Source organism: Berghia stephanieae, chromosome 10, assembly GCF_034508935.2.
Source record: "Berghia stephanieae isolate SIO BIC M18660-M18661 chromosome 10, UCSD_Bste_1.3, whole genome shotgun sequence".
NCBI lineage: Eukaryota > Metazoa > Mollusca > Gastropoda > Nudibranchia > Aeolidiidae > Berghia > Berghia stephanieae.
Genome location: NC_088369.1, coordinates 32,840,700 through 32,848,847, shown reverse-complemented (window position 1 = coordinate 32,848,847; position 8,148 = coordinate 32,840,700). Strand labels below are relative to the sequence as shown.

Sequence of the window (8,148 nt, the reverse complement as noted above, 5' to 3'; positions counted from 1 at the left end):
GAATTCCAAATATTTAAGGCCTGGACAAGTAACTGTCATAATTCCTTCTTGTTATATACTTTTCTACCATCTATTCCTTTGGAAGAGGTATGTTAGATTTGTGGAGACCTCTGCCACATAACAAATCCAGTGAAAAGACGCCATATTTTTGTTTTGAAATAGAAATAAATAGATCAATCCACCCACTTCACTGGGTTCAGGGTTCCCTCTTCATTATAATCAAAATATGAACATAAATCGGAATAGTAACACATTGAAGTCTCATCTGAATACATAGATTGTCCTTTGTTGTTTCAGCGAAAAATCAGACAGAATGTCAAAAGAATTTTAGGTTTTTCCCCAACCACCCCTTGGAGGTATCAGTATCAGCGGAATGGTAAGCGTCATGTTTTTTACGTTGAGCAACAAAATTTACTCCAAATGCTTCACTCGACCCAGGCGGAAAAGCAATCAAGAATAGACCCAAGTCCTATCCAAAGACTAACATTTCATTTAAGTTTATTGTAGGCCCTTGGCCAATCGACAAAATTCAATTCACATAAATTATTTACAACAATCAGAAATTAATTATATCAATAATAGTAATAGAATGCAATGAAGGCAATATCATAATAATAATAATAATAATAATAATAATAATAATAATAATAATAATAATAATAATAATAATAATAATAATAATAATAATAATAATAATAATAATAATAATAATAATAATAATAATAATAACAGTAGCGGCAATAAGTAACAATTAATATAGTAACAAAAGTAATAATAGACTATAGTTCATAGTCATAACAATGACTTTCTTTGTCATTGAGTGAGAAAACATCACCGGCTGGCAGAACAAACAGCCGACATCAATCAAACGTCCTCCAGACCGGTTGAGCATTGGCTTCATTAATTCCTTAAAGACTTCCCCCCAACTGCCTGAACGATGCTGATGCCCAGACAACTTAATCCTGATTTATATTTTGTGGGAATGAAATATGACATGTATATGCCGGAAATATTTCAATAACAAACACACTGTTCAGATAGAAAATATTTGAGTCTTGCCTTTGTTAATTGACACAGGTAAGTTAGGAAAATAAATGCTAGTAAAAACGATCAGCAAGTTCGTGAACACTGCTTCTCAACTCGAACATATGTTTTCATCAAATCTACACACATCATGTTGTGAGCTGAATTTTAATGATCTCAGTTGTCATTGAAAGGAAACCCAAGAATTTTAGAATAAAGAAAAATATTGAACCTGGAAGTCAAAAGGGTTTGTAGCACAGCAGACATTATCAAAGTATAATTTTAGTACCGACAAATTAAAAAGAAAATGTGCTTTTCTTTAAATGCTCCCAATCATCATATACTGTTTAGGTTGCAAGATTAATAAAAATGTTATCTACTCTGATTCTCGTTAAGTTTCCAGCTGGTCTGTGAAAAAAAGCCTTAAGCATCATAGAAATACAAAGAAACAGTTTTAATATATAGATGGGTTGTAACAAAAAAACCATTTTAACACTTACAATACAAGCAATTTAAGTCTATTACAGACAAAAAAACCCCCAATAAAATAAACATGAACATTTTTATGGCTGGTTTCACTGATATCACTCACACATTGGGGTTTCAGATTCTAAGATGTCCACCCTATCAAATTTGGATTTGTGCTTGTTATGTAAATGGTAGCGTATTTTGCGACGCAGCACTGCCAAAACAGAAAAAAATGCAATAACACAAATGCAGCACCATGGAGGGGGTGGAAGTTTTCTTTTAAAAGGAATTGGTAAATTAAAATTGATCCCACAAATATCAAAGGAGAAGAATGACAAAAAAATGACTCACCATTGCACGTAACATGTTGGTTTGCAAGTGTATAGCATTCGGGTTGAACCTGGGTCCCAGACTGGCAACGAGGTTCAGTCTGTGATAGTTGTGGATGAGGCTCTGACTGAGTTGGGGAATGAGCACTAGGTTCCAGAGACAATGATGTACTCTGCATTGGGTACCTCACAGAGTACGTAGAGGAATCAGACTCGGAGTCAGCAACAAAATCGGGACCCTGTATATTTTGTGGAAAAGATGACAGATCAATCAATTTATTCATGTTGACAATAAACATGAAGAGCCATTGTTTAATAATCCAACTAAACAATTAGCTGGTTAATAATGCAAGTATAATAAAAAAGAGTTGAGAAAGGCAGACATATTGTCTAAGTATTTAATATGTTCAACTGTGCTTGGATAAATATAGATACACCAACCAGGGTTTCAGTAAACCGTTTTTAACCAACTCTTTAAATCCTACACCAGGACCAACAACTACAAAACAATTTTTTATATCACTACGATTCTGGACATATAAACGGTTGTCATTGCAACAATATGAACTTCCTAACCTTGCAACTGCAATATAGTTAACAAAAAAAGTTGATAAACATTACGATGCAAGAGAATTTGGACAAAATGCGAGATCAAAAGTATAATCCCAACAGAAGCTATTTTAATTTTTCCTGGAAACGCATCATTTTCACATTTTGTCAAATAAAAAACAAACGACTTCAAATGTGAATGGCTCATCAATGAATATCACTTCAAAATATAACGAGGAAGGTTTAAAATAGTGTTATTGTTGGCGAAGTTCACTGCAAAGAAAAATTTTTAACAACAAAAAACTAGGAGATCTCACTGGTGTAAAACAGTGTTGTCCTTGTCCTGAAATATTGTATTGCGCCTAACAGACTGCAGGTCTCATCTTTTGTGGCAAATGTGTTTTGTCCACCACAAAATATGGTGATGTGAAGCATTTTGAGCATGGTGCCAACTGTGGATAAACGCTATACAAATGTTATGATTTTATTTTAATGTACATACTTACCACAAATGAATCATGTGATATGGAACTTTGTTCTGCATCACTTTCAGGCTCTGAGTTGGAGTCTATATAGAAAATAAAAACAACAAAAAAAAAGCTGAAGACTATCATGTGCAAGTTTTTCTCTAAACTCTTAAACAAAAAATCATGCCATCTTGTGCTGTAAAAGGAATTTTTTAAAATTATTTACCTTATGACTATTGTCCTTTGGAAAAAAAAGAAAATTAAGTCCGAAACCTTCTGGCTATTTTCTTTTAAATTTCAAGAACGTCAGAGTTGGCAAGGGAAGACGGAAATATAATTCCAGAAACCAATCTGTCTATAATCATATCCATATGATAGTTTTTCGTTCAAGATTCAGGTACAGTCCACTTAGGATAATCGCAATACCTTGGGATCATCGAAAATGTTGGGATTAACCGAAATTCAGTTTCCTGTCCACTATTTCAACATTTTACACATTTATTGTCAACTCAAACCAGTAAATAATATTCTTAGTCCACCACATACAGAGCAATTTGATTGAAACAAAAACCATATGGCAGCCCCGTGTAGATTTGTCAACCAAAAGCAGCTATGAAGCAAGCCGATATCTTATTCAGATTGGAAGAAGTTTCAATCTTTTTTCTCAACAATTCAACATTTGTCAGAGTTAAAGAGATTAGCCTTAATGAGAGACAATAAGCTCTCACCAAACTCATTGGTCACAATGCACAGTTGTTAATCCTAAAACAAAGGATATCGCTCAGTCTCTCTTTATAACTGTCATTGATAACCTGTTGTCAAGATTATGACCAGCCCCACCCCTCTTCTATTTAATGGCCACCGATGACGTCACAAACCCATACTGCAGAGCCCCGCCCTCTTTCGACTCTAACAGAGTGGTGACACACTACTGTAGCATTAAATCCTGCTCACTCTCGATTCTTCAACCTGTCACGATTTCATCCATGATGAAATTTAATCATGATATACTGTTTGATTTCTTGAATTTACCACTTTTTAAAAAACCGAAGTTTGTTGCAATTAACCAGTGACTTTTATATAGAATTATTTCCATTGCTTAGGAAATATTGTGATTAACCGAAAGTTGCGATTAAACGAGTTGCAATTATCCGGAGTGGACTGTAATAGTATTACACATCATGACTCAAAAAAAAATAAAAAAAAAGCAAACTATGTGTACCTAAATGTTATTCATTTCCTCATCAAATTACATTCTTACCATTAACATCATAGATCACATCAAAAGGGTTGTCTGGATTGACAGCAAGACATTTTTCAGGATTTTTAAAGCTCAAATCTCTCTGATCTGAAGTTACAAAAGAAATAGCATATTCTCAACATTAAACTATGATTTTGTGATGGCTGTAATATGGCATACTGTATGCATAAAGCAAGATGCAAAGACAGGTTTAAGTTTAAATTATTTTATATTCTTTTCAAAAATCCATTCTAGTTTTGCCAAAATAAAATAAACACGAGAAGTGTTGAGTTGGATAGCGCTAAAACTAAAAGTAGTAGTGGTAGTAGTAGTAGTAGTAGTAGTAAACGACAGATCTTACTCACTAGTGTGAATCTACAGTCTACAGAAGTTCCCGAATTATCTGACTCCACTTCCAAATGACTGACTGACAAGTGACAATCATCAATCGGTGTGTGTGTGATTAGGTACTTTGGTAAACGTCCATTTGGCCCTCCAGCAGGGAGCCGATAAATGGCCTAGTGGCTGTGACCCGATTTTTTGGACTTTTGAGTGATGGGTCTCAGAAAAAGTTCCATAGATTTTTTGTTTATGGATGGATTTTAATGATTTATGTCTTATTTTCTTCAGGAGAAATTACTCTATCGTTTGGTGTAGTTTATTTTAAAATCAATGACAATTTAGTATAACTTTTGATTATGGATAAAATAGGGTATAATTTAGCTTTGGATAATTAAAAGATTAGAACTTGGTAAATCAAAATTTCATGCTGGCACGTTTATTTAACATCTTAACTTTTTTATAAAATTAAATTCAGGGCAAAGTTGTATACCGCATCCATGAAATTCGTTCCAGTAAAATCCTTACTCAAATCTTAGCGGTCATTTTAGACCAGTTTTGAAATCCAAATGGCGGTTACTACCGGAAATGCAACAATTTTCAGGTCACAAAGTCCGTCAGTAAATAACAAAGGCAAATAGAAGACCATTTGTCAGCCTTTAAACTAACACAACTTTTTTTCTGCTTATCTGATTTTCACAATTTTGGTATCATTAGAATCGTGTTGAAAAGCACTTTAAAATGATATAGGTTTCATTGAGCTCAATCCAATTTGAATTTTTTACCAAAGTACCTAGTGTGATGTCTACCCTATTGAAAATCTTAAATCAACTGTGATGTAATAAGAATGGCCAATAACTTACCATTTAAATTATCTCGGTGTCTCTTCAATGATGCTCCAGCATCAATTTACCCCACGATGCCATAGACGTCTAGTTTGGAACTCAGCAAGTGACGAAAAAATACTTGCGACTATAGAGAGGACGTCCGTCGGCCACTCTCTTTGCAAGTCAGTAGTTATCAGATAATCCTTGGTTCTTGAAAAATATAGAAACACAGCGGTTCATTTAAAAAGACTATTTTGTAGATCAAGATATAATGTTAGGTATTGCACTTTAAAATCTCTTCAGACATAGAACGGGTCAACTTGACGTCTAGACCAAATCATTTCGAAGATCGATATGGCAACAGCAACGCCTGGAATGGAGGATTTAAATGCGGCATCTGACGATTCTACTGCTATGACAGAAGATGCTCCATTTCACGACGTCGAGATGGCTTCAACATGCTACTCAATAATGGGTTTGATGAAGCGTTTGACTAAGAACTAAAGGCCGAGCTGATAACTGATAACCACCTACTACTGACTTGACTGACTTGCAGAGTGAGTGAGTGCCGAGTGCCTCTTTATGCGCGAAATTGACTAAACATACGTTTCACGAAAAAAAGAGTTACTATGTTTGCTTGTCTCTTGTCACCAAGATAAGAATCCGGACCAAGATTCGATAAATCTGTTTCTAAAAATAGATTATAATTCGTATATCTTGTTCATTCCTCAGTTCATCAACTTTCACACAATTTTATATTAGGTTTTCATTACTATAAAAATCCATATAATGCTCTAGAATTTTAGAGAAAATTTCGGAAAGATATATTGCCTCACTATTGAAATATATCGATGAAAACACTGGTACCCCTATTGTACTTTTTTCAGGCGGTCACCTTATTGACCAACGTGAAAATTTAGGCATAACTCTTCTTACTGTGGTGTTTAACAAATAACTTCAATACTATGATTTACAATTATATATCCTTGACGGTTGGGTTGACAACCTTAAACTAAAAATAGAAAAGTGAATGTGCTAGAGGTCAAATCAATAGGGGGACCGGATTTTGGTCTCCCTATTGGTAAAGTACTGTAAAATGAACTAATAGGGGTACCAAAAGTCTCCCTATCCGGTATTAATACATATATATATATATATATATATATATATATATATATATATATATATATATATATATATATATATATATATATATATATATATATATATATATATATAGATAGATAGATAGATAGATATATAATTGAGCTTTTATAAAGGCCAAAAGTCACTAAACGTGCTCAAAACTCTTCACAAGTTCCCAAAGCAAACAGCAACACTTAACAAGCAGGACAAAACAATGCGCTGTTGTTAACAACGCCACTACCACAATATCTCATTCATCTGTAGCGTTTCATTCATCCTGTTTGTTGATAAAGGGGAAACCCGAAACGTCTATTTTGTCTGTTTTCGTGATTTAATTGAAGCTTACATTCAATTTCACATTGTTATTATATCTTCGAGCTTCGAGCAGCAACATTTACATCAGCCAGAAATGAGACCCCATAGCCATTTCTCACAAAGACCCAAGGCTAAGGGAAATGTATCTTCAGACTCAATATGACTGAAATGAATTGGGCGGGACGGGAATTACTTACAGAAGCAGAAATAAGAAATTGGAAATGTAACAACAACTTCAGAGCTCAGTCATGAATACTCGATATATATCCACCAACTTCTACTTTCGATTCTGCAGCCCATATTTTACTTCCGGTAAGCTAAAAATAACCCTCCTTGTTTACACAACAGACGTGAATTTAGTTCCGAATTGAAAATTTGGAAATTCGACCGCTATCAATCCTTAGTACTTCCGAATAAAAATTCGGAAGCTGTCGTGGAAATAAGTTGAATGGTTAAATACACGATTAATCGTTACTGGTACAACAGTTGTGTTCCTAAGTGTTTCAGTAAATTGAAATTGGGTACACACTACAAATTCTCTATGTAGAGTAATCTCTCTCATCACGAGAGTTTTTGGTATTGAGGTTTTAAGAAATATTAAAGAGTTTGGAAAAAACTGGAAAATGTGTGAAAAATAGGAAATCCTAATAATTCTGAAAGATTTACATTTCTGGATTGGTTGATTGGTTAATTGGTTGATTGATTAATTGATTGATTGATTATTGATTGAATGATTGATTGATTCATTCATTCATTGATTCATTCATTGATTGATTGATTGATTAATTGGTTGATTGATTGATTGATTAAGTGAGTGAGTGAGTGGGTGATGATGATGATGATGATGGTGCTACTGATACTGGAGTTTCAATAACGACGTAAAGAACGACAACAACAGCAGCTGCAGTAGTACCAGAAACTCCAAGAAAGCTCCAACTTGTGTATAAAGCGCTGTTGCTGTAATATAACTTCAGCATTTATATAGCGCAATATCCACTGAACATGCTCAACCCACTTTACAAGGGGTCCATCGGCAACAGCAACACTTAACATGTAGGACGAGACATGACGCCTTTCCTGACAAAGACAACGCTGTTAACGGCCAGGTACTCATTTTACACTTACTTGAGTACGGTGAGAGAATTTGAGAAAAGAGCCTTTTCCAATAACTCCTACTATGCGCGCTCAGAGCGAGACTGAAACCCTGGAACTTCAGGTCCGAAGGCGAGTGTCAAACCACTAGACCACATATCACATACTATATTATGTTTATTGTCATTGTTGGGTTCAATATTGCACGATACAGACTCGTCTACTATTACCAAATATTCGTAGAATTACGAAAGTTTGGCTTCAATTTCAGAACATCATGAGCATCTCTTAAGTCATTAAAACTTATTGAAAATAAAAGTAGATGCTAGACAACATACCTACTTGTAATGTTT

At 34.4% G+C, this 8,148-nt stretch overlaps 1 protein-coding gene and 1 long non-coding RNA gene across 4 annotated transcripts in view; both read right to left on the bottom strand.

The window, feature by feature from the left end:
• Positions 1-8,148, bottom strand: part of LOC144980993 (peripheral plasma membrane protein CASK-like) — a 463,618-nt gene that overhangs the window by 269,951 nt on the left and 185,519 nt on the right. The gene's annotated exons all lie outside the window — the stretch shown is intronic.
• Positions 1,849-5,306, bottom strand: LOC144980996 (uncharacterized). The gene is made up of 3 exons (XR_013646996.1): positions 4,098-5,306; positions 2,876-2,937; positions 1,849-2,059 (listed from the first exon to the last, which is right to left on the bottom strand). It is a non-coding gene; the product is annotated as an uncharacterized LOC144980996 (long non-coding RNA).